Source organism: Salvelinus fontinalis, chromosome 37 (assembly GCF_029448725.1).
Source record: "Salvelinus fontinalis isolate EN_2023a chromosome 37, ASM2944872v1, whole genome shotgun sequence".
NCBI lineage: Eukaryota > Metazoa > Chordata > Actinopteri > Salmoniformes > Salmonidae > Salvelinus > Salvelinus fontinalis.
Genome location: NC_074701.1, coordinates 4,445,891 through 4,459,951, shown reverse-complemented (window position 1 = coordinate 4,459,951; position 14,061 = coordinate 4,445,891).

Sequence of the window (14,061 nt, the reverse complement as noted above, 5' to 3'; positions counted from 1 at the left end):
AAGGAAGGAAGGACGGAAGGACGGAAGGACGGAAGGACGGAAGGACGGAAGGACGGAAGGACGGAAGCAAGGAAGCAAGGAAGGAAGGAAGGAAGGAAGGAAGTAAGGAAGTAAGGAAGGAAGGAAGGAAGGAAGGAAGGAAGGAAGGAAGGAAGGAAGGAAGGAAGGAAGGAAATAAAGTTGATAACAGTTACGGAAAACAAATTATCGACAGCTCCCGTAATGGTCCTCCTCCTTCCTCCTCCTATTATAACATTAAAATATTAAGATTAATTCCTTCAAAGCTTGCAAAAAAAAAGAAAAAAAGACAATTAAGGATGCTATTTGAAATTTAAAAAAATGACTGCTGTGATTTTAGGTTTTGGTGCCAAATCCCAGCAGAGATAATTTGCTGTGCGTTTAAGTCCGGTGAGAACTCTGGCTGTCTGTGTTAAAGAGGTAATCTGCAGTAGCTACTTCCATTTTCAGACATATAAATTATTATTATTATATACCCATTGAATCTTGACGAATATATCTTAGATAATGTCTCATTTAGGTCAACTGCCGTACCGCATCAAAACCCAAAATATAAGTTTGTTTTTACTCCAGTGTTTTGTAAACAAAGTAAACGAAAAACAAACAGCCTCAAACCATGCTTACAACTATAACCATGGTTACAAATATAAGCTTGTTTTTACTCCAGTGTTTTGTAAACAAAGTAAACGAAAAACAAACAGCCTCAAACCATGCTTACAACTATCCTTCTGAATGGTTCTTTCATCCATTACATTGTCTATGAATTACATTTCGCCGGCTCCATCTCTCAGCTTTTACCGAAACAGTGGTGGGGGACATGCTTTGTTATTGTTTAAATTGCGGCTTGCCCTTTTAAAATAAGGAAGTTACGCTTGGTATGAGACATGTTTTTGCAGTAGCTTTAGCGATTATAGGAAATTATATGCAAAGCCTGAGTTCTGATCCGAAGTTAATTTATAATTGTGTAGAACTTATCAATTGGCAACGTTGTTGTTAGAGAAGCGTTGCAGTACGAAGGGATTGAGTTCCTGCCCGGCAACATGGGAATGAAACCAGGAAACACTTCTACAGGCCCTTATCCCCCCCTCCTCCTCCTTGTCTTGTAGACCGTTTAACGATTCACTATAAACCCCTCAGGAAGAACACATGACTTATCAGAGTCCAGGCTAGGTGACTTAACATAGGCCAGGCTGGGTGATTTACAAAAGTCCATACTTGGTGACTTAACATAGACTAGGCTGGGTGATTTACAATAGTCCATACTAGGTGACTTAACATAGACCAGGCTGGGTGATTTACAATAGTCCATACTTGGTGACTTAACATAGACCAGGCTGGGTGATTTACAATAGTCCATACTAGGTGACTTAAAATAGACCAGGCTGGGTGATTTACAATAGTCCATACTAGGTGACTTAAAATAGACCAGGCTGGGTGATTTACAATAGTCCATACTAGGTGACTTAACATAGACCAGGCTGGGTGATTTACAATAGTCCATACTTGGTGACTTAACATAGACTAGGCTGGGTGATTTACAATAGTCCATACTAGGTGACTTAAAATAGACCAGGCTGGGTGATTTACAATAGTCCATACTAGGTGACTTAAAATAGACCAGGCTGGGTGATTTACAATAGTCCATACTAGGTGACTTAACATAGACCAGGCTGGGTGATTTAACATAGTTGTTTTTTGGCAAATTAATCTGCTGCCCTGGTGTGGGTGCATTTATAAAGTGTTGTGTTTTACCAGTAGTGTTTTACCAGTAGTGTTTTACAAGTAGTGTTTTACCAGTATTGCTTTACCCAGTAGTGTTAACCCAGTACTGTTTTTCCAGGGGTGTTTTTCCAGTAGTCCAGTAGTGTTTTACCAGTAGTGTTTACCCAGTAGTGTTTTACCAGTAGTGCTTTACCAGTAGTGTTTTACCAGTAGTGTTTTTCCAGTAATGTTTTACCAGTAGTGTTTACCACGTAGTGTTTACCCAGTAGTGTTTACCCAGTAGTGATTTACCAGTAGTGATTTACCAGTAGTGTTTACCCAGTAGTGTTTTACCAGTAGTGTTTTACCAGTAGTGTTTTACCAGTAGTGTTTTACCAGTAGTGTTTACCCAGTAGTGTTTTATCAGTAGTGGTTACCACGTAGTGTTTACCCAGTAGTGTTTACCCAGTAGTGATTTACCAGTAGTGTTTTACCAGTAGTGTTTTACCAGTAGTGTTTTACCAGTAGTGTTTACCACGTAGTGTTTACCCAGTAGTGTTTACCCAGTAGTGTTTACCCAGTAGTGATTTACCAGTAGTGATTTACCAGTAGTGTTTACCCAGTAGTGTTTACCCAGTAGTGTTTTACCAGTAGTGTTTACCACGTAGTGTTTACCCAGTAGTGTTTACCCAGTAGTGATTTACCAGTAGTGATTTACCAGTAGTGTTTTCCCAGTAGTGTTTTGCCAGTAGTGTTTACCCAGTAGTGCTTTACCAGTAGTGTTTTACCAGTAGTGTTTTACCAGTAGTGTTTTTCCAGTAATGTTTTTCCAGTAGTGTTTTTCCAGTAATGTTTTTCCAGTAACGTTTTACCAGTAGTGTTTACCCAGTAGTGTTTTACCAGTAGTGTTTACCCCGTAGGTTTTACCCAGTAGTGTTTACCCAGTAGTGTTTTACCAGTAGTGTTTTACCAGTAGTGTTTACCCAGTAGTGTTTTACCGGTAGTGTTTAACCAGTAACATATCAACATGGTATCTTGTTTTTGGACATTTAAAAACTCCTGCTGGTACTCAAACGTCTGCCAAATAGTGACGTTATTAATTGATTCCTCTCCTCACTATGTGTTATAACACGGATCAGGGGTTTAAACCCACCGACAAACCCAGCAGGCTGCTCCTCTCATGAACAATGCCCTAGGACATAGATGTGACATCACACCTGTGCTTATGAAAATACGGCATAAACTGTAAAGTGAGTGGACAAATCATTAGGAACACCTGCTCTTCCCATCACGTAGACTGACCAGGTGAATTGAGGTGAAAGCTGTGATCCATTATTGATGTCACTTGCTAAATCCACTTCAATCAGTGTTGATGAAGGGCAGGGGAGAGGTTAAATAAGGATATTTAAGCTTTGAAACAATTGAGACATGGATTGTGAATGCGTGCCATTTAAATGGTGAATGGGCAAGACGAAATATTTAAGTGCCTATGAATCGGGTATGGTAGTAGGTGGAAGGACACCGGTTTGAGTCAAGAACTGCAACGCTGCTGGGTTTTTCACACTCACAGTTTTTACGTGAGTATCAAGAATAGTACACCACGCAAAGGACATCGATCCAACTTGACACAACTGTGGGAAGCATTGAAGGAAACATGGGCCTACATTCCTGTGGAACGCTTTTGACACCAACTCTAATTGCCAGTTTTCCTTTATCTAGAACAGGTTGAATTGGGTCCCTAAGAATTCGTTGTCAAATGTATGTCTTATAAAAGTACACTACCAGTCAAAAGTTTGGGCATACCTACTCATTCAAGGGTTTTTCTTTATTTTTTACTATTTTCTACATCAAATCAAATCAAATCAAATTGTATTAGTCACATACACATGGTTAGCAGATGTTAATGCGAGTGTAACGAAATGCTTGTGCTTCTAGTTCCAACAATGCAGTAATAACAACAAGTAACCTAACCTAACAATTCCACAACTGCTACCTTATACACGCAAGTGTAAAGGGATAAAGAATATGTACATAAAGATATATGAATGAGTGATGGTACAGAACGACATAGGCAAGATGCAGTAGATGGTATAGAGTACGGTATATACATATGAGATGAGTACTGTAGGGTATGTAAACATAAAGTGGCATAGTTTAAAGTGGCTAGTGGTACATGTATTACATAAAGATGGCAAGATGCAGTAGATGATAGAGTACAGTATATACATATACATATGAGATGGGTAATGTAGGGTATGTAAACATTATATTAGGTGGCATTGTTTAAAGTGGCTAGTGGTACATTTTTACATAATTTCCATCAATTCCCATTTTTAAAGTGGCTGGAGTTGAGTCAGTATGTTGGCAGCGGCCGCTAAATGTTAGTGGTGGCTGTTTAACAGTCTGATGGCCTTGAGATAGAAGCTGTTTTTCAGTCTCTCGGTCCCTGCTTTGATGCACCTGTACTGACCTCGCCTTCTGGATGATAGCGGGGTGAACAGGCAGTGTCTTGGGTGGTTGTTGTCCTTGATGATCTTTATGGCCTTCCTGTGACATCGGGTGGTGTAGGTGTCCTGGAGGGCAGGTAGTTTGCCCCCGGTGATGCGTTCTGCAGACCTCACTACCCTCTGGAGAGCCTTACGGTTGTGGGCGGAGCAGTTGCCGTACCAGGCGGTGATACAGCCCGACAGGATGCTCTCGATTGTGCATCTGTAGAAGTTTGTGAGTGCTTTTGGTGACAAGCCGAATTTCTTCAGCCTCCTGAGGTTGAAGAGGCGCTGCTGCGCCTTCTTCACAACGCTGTCTGTGTGGGTGGACCAATTCAGTTTGTCCGTGATGTGTACACCGAGGAACTTAAAACTTTCCACCTTCTCCACTACTGACCCGTCGATGTGGATAGGAGGGGTGCTCCCTCTGCTGTTTCCTGAAGTCCACAATCATCTCCTTTGTTTTGTTGACGTTGAGTGTGAGGTTATTTTCCTGACACCACACTCCGAGGGCCCTCACCTCCTCCCTGTAGGCTGTCTCGTCGTTATTGGTAATCAAGCCTACCACTGTAGTGTCGTCCGCAAACTTGATGATTGAGTTGGAGGCGTGCATGGCCACGCAGTCGTGGGTGAACAGGGAGTACAGGAGAGGGCTCAGAACGCACCCTTGTGGGGCCCCAGTGTTGAGGATCAGCGGGGTGGAGATGTTGTTACCTACCCTCACCACCTGGGGGCGGCCCGTCAGGAAGTCCAGGACCCAGTTGCACAGGGCGGGGTCGAGACCCAGGGTCTCGAGCTTGATGACGAGTTTGGAGGGTACTATGGTGTTAAATGCTGAGCTGTAGTCGATGAACAGCATTCTCACATAGGTATTCCTCTTGTCCAGATGGGTTAGGGCAGTGTGCAGTGTGGTTGCGATTGCGTCGTCTGTGGACCTATTGGGTCGGTAAGCAAATTGGAGTGGGTCTAGGGTGTCCGGTAGGGTGGAGGTGATATGGTCCTTGACTAGTCTCTCAAAGCACTTCATGATGACGGAAGTGAGTGCTACGGGGCGGTAGTCGTTTAGCTCAGTTACCTTAGCTTTCTTGGGAACAGGAACAATGGTGGCCCTCTTGAAGCATGTTTATTTATTTATTTATTTTTATTTCACCTTTATTTAACCAGGTAGGCAAATTGAGAACACGTTCTCATTTACAATTGCGACCTGGCCAAGATAAAGCAAAGCAGTTCGACACATACAACAACACATAGTTACACATGGAGTAAAAACAAACATATAGTCAATAATACAGTGAAAAAAAATAAGTCTATATACAATGTGAGCAAGTGAGGTGAGATAAGGGAGGTGAAGGCAAACAGATATATGTATAAATAAATAAAAATATAAAAAGGCCATGGAGGCGAAGTGAGTACAACACAGCATGTAAAATAAAAACTAAAAAAAACACTGGAATGGTTGGTTTGCATTGGAAGAAAGTGCAAAGTAGAGACAGAAATAATGGGGTGCAAAGGAGCAAAATAAATTAATAAATAAATACAGTAGGTAAAGAGGTAGTTGTTTGGGCTAAATTGTAGATGGGTTATGTACAGGTGCAGTAATCTATGAGCTGCTCTGACAGCTGGTGCTTAAAGCTAGTGAGGGAGATAGGTGCTTCCAGTTTCAGAGATTTTTGTAGTTCGTTCCAGTCATTGGCAGCAGAGAACTGGAAGGAGAGGCGTCCAAAGGAAGAATTGGTTTTGGGGGTGACTAGAGAGATATACCTGCTGGAGCGCGTGCTACAGGTAGGTGCTGCTATGGTGACCAGCGAGCTGAGATAAGGGGGGACTTTACCTAGCAGGGTCTTGTAGATGACCTGGAACCAGTGGGTTTGGCGACGAGTATGAAGCGAGGGCCAGCCAACGAGAGTGTACAGGTCGCAGTGGTGGGTAGTATATGGGGCTTTGGTGACAAAACGGATGGCACTGTGATAGACTGCATCCAATTTATTGAGTAGGGTTTTGGAGGCTATTTTGTAAATGACATCACCGAAGTCGAGGATTGGTAGGATGGTCAGTTTTACAAGGGTATGTTTGGCAGCATGAGTAAAGGATGCTTTGTTGCGGAATAGGAAGCCAATTCTAGATTTGACTTTGGATTGGAGATGTTTGATGTGGGTCTGGAAGGAGAGTTTACAGTCTAACCAGACACCTAGGTATTTGTAGTTGTCCACATATTCTAAGTCAGAGCCGTCCAAAGTAGTGATGTTGGACAGGCGGGCAGGAGCAGGCAGCGATCGGTTGAAGAGCATGCATTTGGTTTTACTTGTATTTAAGAGCAGTTGGAGGCCACGGAAGGAGAGTTGTATGGCATTGAAGCTCGCCTGGAGGGTTGTTAACACAGTGTCAAAAGAAGGGCCAGAAGTATACAGAATAGTGTCGTCTGCGTAGAGGTGGATCAGAGAATCACCAGCAGCAAGAGCGACATCATTGATGTAAACAGAGAAGAGAGTCGGTCCAAGAATTGAACCCTGTGGCACCCCCATAGAGACTGCCAGAGGCCCGGACAACAGACCCTCCGATTTGACACACTGAACTCTATCAGAGAAGTGGTTGGTGAACCAGGCGAGGCAATCATTAGAGAAACCAAGGCTGTCGAGTCTGCCAATGAGGATGTGGTGTTTGACAGAGTCAAAAGCCTTGGCCAGGTCAATGAATACGGCTGCACAGTATTGTTTCCTATCGATGGCGGTTACGATATCGTTTATGACCTTGAGCGTGGCTGAGGTGCACCCATGACCAGCTCTGAAACCAGATTGCATAGCGGAGAAGGTGTGGTGTGATTCGAAATGGTCGGTAATCTGTTTGTTGACTTGGCTTTCGAAGACCTTAGAAAGGCAGGGTAGGATAGATATAGGTCTGTAGCAGTTAGGGTCAAGGGTGTCCCCCCCTTTGAAGAGGGGGATAACCGCAGCTGCTTTCCAATCTTTGGGGATCTCAGACGACACGAAAGAGAGGTTGAAGAGGCTAGTAATAGGGGTGGCAACAATTTCAGCAGATAGTTTTAGAAAGAAAGGGTCCAGATTATCTAGCCCGGCTGATTTGTAAGGGTCCAGATTTTGCAGCTCATTAAGAACATCAGCTGACTGTATTTGGGAGAAAGAGAAATGGGGAAGGCTTGGGCGAGTAGCAGAGGGGAGGGCAGTGCTGTTGTCCGGGGTAGGGGCAGCCAGGTGGAAAGCATGGCCAGCCGTAGAAAAATGCTTATTGAAATTCTCAATTATAGTGGATTTGTCGGTGGTGACAGTGTTTCCTATCTTCAGAGCGGTTGGAAGCTGGGAGGAGGTGTTCTTATTCTCCATGGACTTTACGGTGTCCCAGAACTTTTTTGAATTTGTGTTGCAGGAAGCAAATTTCTGCTTGAAAAAGCTAGCCTTGGCTGTTCTAACTGCCTGTGTATATTGGTTTCTGGCTTCCCTGAAGAGTTGCATATCACGGGGGCTGTTCGATGCTAATGCAGAACGCCATAGGATGTTTTTCTGTTGGTTAAGGGCAGTCAGGTCAGGAGAGAACCAAGGGCTATATCTGTTCCTGGTTCTAAATTTCTTGAATGGGGCATGCTTATTCAAGATGGTGAGGAAGGCATTTTTAAAAAATGACCAGGCATCCTCTACTGACGGGATGAGATCAATATCCTTCCAGGATACCCCGGCCAGGTCGATTAGGAAGGCCTGCTCGCTGAAGTGTTTCAGGGAGCGTTTGACAGTGATGAGTGGAGGTCGTTTGACCGCTGACCCATTACGGATGCAGGCAATGAGGCAGTGATCGCTGAGATCTTGGTTGAAAACAGCAGAGGTGTATTTGGAGGGCAAGTTTGTTAGGATGATATCTATGAGGATACCCGTGTTTACGGAATTGGGGTGGTACCTGGTAGGTTCATTGATAATTTGTGTGAGATTGAGGGCATCAAGCTTAGATTGTAGGGTGGCTGGGGTGTTGAGCATGTTCAAATTTAGGTCGCCTAGCAGCACGAGCTCTGAAGATAGATGGGGGGCAATCAGTTCACATATAGTGTCCAGAGCACAGCTGGGGGCAGAGGGTGGTCTATAGCAGGCGGCAACGGTGAGAGACTTGTTTTTAGAGAGGTGGATTTTTAAAAGTAGAAGTTCAAATTGTTTGGGAACAGACCTGGATAGTATAACAGAACTCTGCAGGCAGTCTTTGCAGTAGATTGCAACACCGCCCCCTTTGGCCGTTCTATCTTGTCTGAAAATATTGTAATTGGGGATAAAAATGTCTGAATTTTTGGTGGTCTTTCTAAGCCAGGATTCAGACACGGCTAAAACATCCGGGTTGGTAGAGTGTGCTAAAGCAGTGAACAAAACAAACTTAGGGAGGAGGCTTCTAATGTTAACATGCATGAAGCCAAGGCTATTACGGTTACAGAAGTCATCAAAAGAGAGCGCCTGGGGAATAGGAGTGGAGCCAGGTACTGCAGGGCCTGGATTCACCTCTACATCACCAGAGGAACAGAGGAGAAGTACGATAAGGGTACGGCTAAAAGCTATGAGAATTGGTCGCCTAGAGCTACTAGAGCAGAGAGTAAAAGGAAGTTTCTGGGGGCGATAAAATAGTTTAAAGGAATAATGTACAGACAAAGGTATGGTAGGATGTGAATACAGTGGAGGTAAACCTAGGTATTGAGTGATGATGAGAGAGATCTTGTCTCTAGAAACATCATTGAAACCAGGTGATGTCATCGCATATGTGGGTGGTGGAACTGAGAGGTTGGATATGGTATAGAGAGCAGGGCTAGAATCTCTACAGTGAAATAAGCCAATAAACACTAACCAGAACAGCAATTGACAAGGCATATTTACATTAAGGAGAGGCATGCTTAATCGAGTGATCAATAAGGGTCCAGTGAGTAGAGGTTGGTTGGGGTCGTGGCGATCCAGACAGCTGGCCGGGTATATGGCTATCGGTAGCAGCATAGGATGGAGGTCTGTTTGTAGATACCTCGTGCGTTTCCGTCGGTAGGTTCCGTGTAGTGGGGTTTTGTTCAGATAGCAGCCGATAAGACAGCTAACGATTAGCGGGCCTCAGATGAGCGTTCAGGTAACGTCGGGACGGAGGTGCCGGTTGGATAAATCCCTCGGGCAGATAACGTCGGCAGTCAGTCGTGAAGGCCCGGTGGGGTTCCGTATCTGCAGCAGCAACAAAAGAAACAGGTCCGGATGGTGATGGAACTCCTCAGCTGGCTAGCTCCAGCATGATTTGAGTTTGCTCCGGGGTCGACGTAAGCCAATAGTCACACGGTATGCAGCTAGCTAGCTGCGAAATCAAGGTGCAAGTGTCCAGAGCCTGCGGTTGGAATCCGGGGAAACTGAGAGAAAAAAAGTCCCGGAATGCTCCGGTCCGAGTCGCGTTGCACAAAAGTGCCGGTAGATTATCGAGCTAAAGGAATAGCTGATGACCGCAAAACGTGGGCAGCTGAAACACCAACGCTAGCCAGCAAACCGGCTAATTTCGGGGCAGCTACAGATTAGCTTCTGGCTAGCTATCGGAGTAGCTTCTGGTTAGCTTTCAGGCTAGCTTCTGAATTAGCCCCTGGCTATCTTCCACGATGGATTTTCAGATTGAGGTAAATAATACTTATTGTAATTGGTGAAGCGGGTTGCAGGAAAGCTTTTGCAGGAAAGCTTTTGTAGTTGAGTTCTTGGATAATAAAATAAATTAAAGATATGTGAAGAAAAGGTGTAAATATATATATATACAGGACACGACACGACAATACGGAAAAAGACGTCTGAACTGCTAAGCCACCTTGGAACATCAAGGTGTGGGAACAGCAGACTGGGATAAGGATTGATTGAATATGTCCGTAAACACACCAGCCAGCTGGTCTGCGCATGCTCTGAGGACGCGGCTGGGAATGCCGTCTGGGCCTGCAGTCTTGCGAGGGTTAACACGTTTAAATGTTTTACTCACCTCGGCTGCAGTGAAGGAGAGCCCGCAGGTTTTGGTAGCGGGCCGTGTCAGTGGCACTGTATTGTCCTCAAAGCGGGCAAAAAAGTTATTTAGCCTGTCTGGGAGCAAGACATCCTGGTCCGCGATGGGGCTGGTTTTCTTTTTGTAATCCGTGATAGACTGTAGACCCTGCCACATACCTCTTGTGTCTGAGCTGTTGAATTGCGATTCTATTTTGTCTCTGTACTGGGACTTAGCCTGTTTGATAGCCTTGCGGAGAGAATAGCTACACTGTGTGTATTCGGTCATGTTTCCGGTCACCTTGCCCTGGTTAAAAGCAGTGGTTCGCGTTTTCAGTTTCACGCGAATGCTGCCGTCAATCCACGGTTTCTGGTTTGGGAATGTTTTAATCGTTGCTGTGGGTACGACATCGTCAATGCACTTCCTAATGAACTCGCTCACCGAATCAGCATATTCTTCAATGTTGTTGTTGGACGCAATGCGGAACATATTCCAATCCGCGTGATCGAAGCAGTCTTGAAGCGTGGAATCAGATTGGTCGGACCAGCGTTGAACAGACCTGAGCGCGGGAGCTTGTTGTTTTAGTTTCTGTCTATAGGCTGGAATCAACAAAATGGAGTCGTGGTCAGCTTTTCCGAAAGGAGGGCGGGGGAGGGCCTTATATGCGTCGCGGAAGTTAGTATAACAATGATCCAGGGTTTTACCAGCCCTGGTAGCACAATCAATATGCTGATAGAATTTAGGGAGTTTTGTTTTTAGATTAGCCTTGTTAAAATCCCCAGCTACGATGAATGCAGCCTCAGGGAGTGGAGCGCGATGTGCCCGTCTCTGAAGCCTGACCAGGAGACCGCTACGTTTGCCCCTTTTACGGCATCGCATAGGCTCCCCGGCTGGGATCAGATCCATTGTATTGGGTGGAAGGCAAAACACTGGATCCGTTTCGGGAAAGTCATATTCCTGGTAGGAACGATGGTTAGTTGACGTTAATCGTATATTCAGTAGTTCCTCCCGACTGTATGTAATGAAACCTAATATCACCTGGGGTACCAATGTAAGAAATAACACATAAAAAAACAAAATACTGCATATTTTCCAAGGAACGCGAAGCGAGGCGGCCATCTCGGTCGGCGCCGGAAGTAATAGTAATATTCTACATTGTAGAATAAGAGTGAAGATATCAAATCTATGACATTACGCATATGGAATTATCTAGTGTTAAAAGTGTTAAACAAATCAAAATGTATTTTATATCTGAGAGATTTTTCAAAGTAGACACCCTTTGCCTTGGTGACAGCTTTGCACACTCTTAACATTCTCTCAACCATCTTCATGAGGTAGTCAACTGGAATGCATTTAAATTAACATGTGGGCCTTTTTAAAAGTTAATTTGGGGAATTTCTTTCCTTCTTAATGCATTTGAGCCAATCAGTTGAGTTGTTACAAGGTAGGGGTGATATACAGAAGATAACCCTATTTGTTAAATTACCAAGTCCATATTAGGGCAAGAACAGCAAAAAAAAGCAAAGAGAAACGACAATCCATCATTACTTTAAGACATGAAGGTCAGTCAATGCGGAAAATGTCAAGAACTTTGAACGTTTGCGGTCACAAAAACCATCAAGCGCTATGATGAAACTGGCTCTAATGAGGACCGCCACAGGAAAGAAAGACCCAGAGTTACCTCTGCTGCAGAAGATACGTTCATTAGAGTTACCAGCCTCAGAAATTGCAGGCCGGATAAATTCTTCACAAAGTTCAAGTAACAGACAAATCTCAACAACTGTTCAGAGGAGACTACGTGAATCAGTGCTTCATGGTCAAATTGCAGCAAAGAAACAACTACTAAAGTACACCAATAATAAGAAGAGACTTGCTTGGGCCAAGAAACACAAGCAATGGACTGGAAATCTGCCCTTTGGTCTGATGAGTCCAAATTTGAGATTTTTGTTTCCAACCGCCGTGTCTTTGTGAGACGCAGAGCAGGTGAATGGATTATCTCTACATGTGTGGTTCCCACCGTGAAGCATGGAGGAAGAGGTGTTATGATTTGGGGGTGCTTTTGCTGGTGGCACTGTCTGTGATTTATTTAGAATACAAGGCACACTTAACCAGCATGGCTTCCACAACATTCTGCAGCGATATGCCATCCCATCTAGTTTGAGCTTAGTGGGACAATCATTTGTTTTCCAACAGGACAATGACCCAATACACCTCCAGGCTTTGTAAGGGCTACTGTATTTCACCAAGAATGAGAGTGATGGAGTGCTGCATCAGATGACCTGGCCTCTACAAGCCCCCGACCTCAACCCAATTGAGATGGTTTGCGATGAGTTAGACCACAGAGTGAAGGAAAAGCAGCCAACAAGTGCTCAGCATAAGTGGGAACTATTTCAAGACTGTTGGAAATGCATTCCAGGTGAAGCTGATAAGAGAATTCCAAGAGTGGGCAAAGCTGTCATCAAGCAAAGGTTGGTTACTTTGAAGAATCTCAAATATAAAACATATTTTGATTTGTTTAACACTTTTTGGTTACTACATGATTCCTAGTTTTAATGTCTTCACTATTATTCTAGAATGTAGAAAATAGTAAAAATAAAGAAAAACATTGAATGAGTATGTGTGTTCTAAAACGTTTAACTGCTACTGTCTATGGCAAGGATTCCTTCCTAGTCCACCATGTACACCACCATGCACTCCTAGTCCACCACCATGCCCTCCTAGTCCACCATGTACACCACCATGCACTCCTAGTCCACCACCATGCCCTCCTAGTCCACCATGTACACCACCATGTCCTCCTAGTCCACCACCATGCCCTCCTAGTCCACCATGTACACCACCATGTCCTCCTAGTCCACCACCATGCACTCCTAGTCCACCACCATGTCCTCCTAGTCCACCATGTACACCACCATGTCCTCCTAGTCCACCACCATGACCTCCTAGTCCACCATGTACACCACCATGTCCTCCTAGTCCACCACCATGCCCTCCTAGTCCACCATGTACACCACCATGTCCTCCTAGTCCACCACCATGTCCTCCTAGTCCACCATGTACACCACCATGTCCTCCTAGTCCACCACCATGCCCTCCTAGTCCACCATGTACACCACCATGTCCTCCTAGTCCACCACCATGCCCTCCTAGTCCACCATGTACACCACCATGTCCTCCTAGTCCACCACAATGTCTCCTAGTCCACCATGTACACCACTATGTCCTCCTCGTCCACCATGTCCACCACCATGTACACCACCATGCCCTCCTAGTCCACCATGTACACCACCATGCACTCCTAGTCCACCACCATGCCCTCCTAGTCCACCATGTACACCACCATGTCCTCCTAGTCCACCACAATGTCTCCTAGTCCACCATGTACACCACTATGTCCTCCTCGTCCACCATGTCCACCACCATGTCTCCTAGTCCACCACCATGTCTCCTAGTCCACCATGTACACCACTATGTCCTCCTCGTCCACCATGTCCACCACCATGTCCTCCTAGTCCACCATGTACACCACCATGTCCTCCTAGTCCACCATGTACACCATCATGTCTCCTAGTCCACCACCATGTCCTCCTAGTCCACCATGTACACCACCATGTCCTCCTAGTCCACCACCATGTCCTCCTAGTCCACCATGTCCACCACCATATCCTCCTAGTCCACCACCATGTCCTCCTAGTCCACCATGTACACCACCATGTCCTCCTAGTCCACCATGTACACCACCATGTCTCCTAGTCCACCATGTACACCACCATGTCTCCTAGTCCACCATGTACACCAACATGTCTCCTAGTCCACCATGTACACCACCATGTCTCCTAGTCCACCATGTACACCACCATGTCTCCTAGTCCACCACCATGTCCTCCTA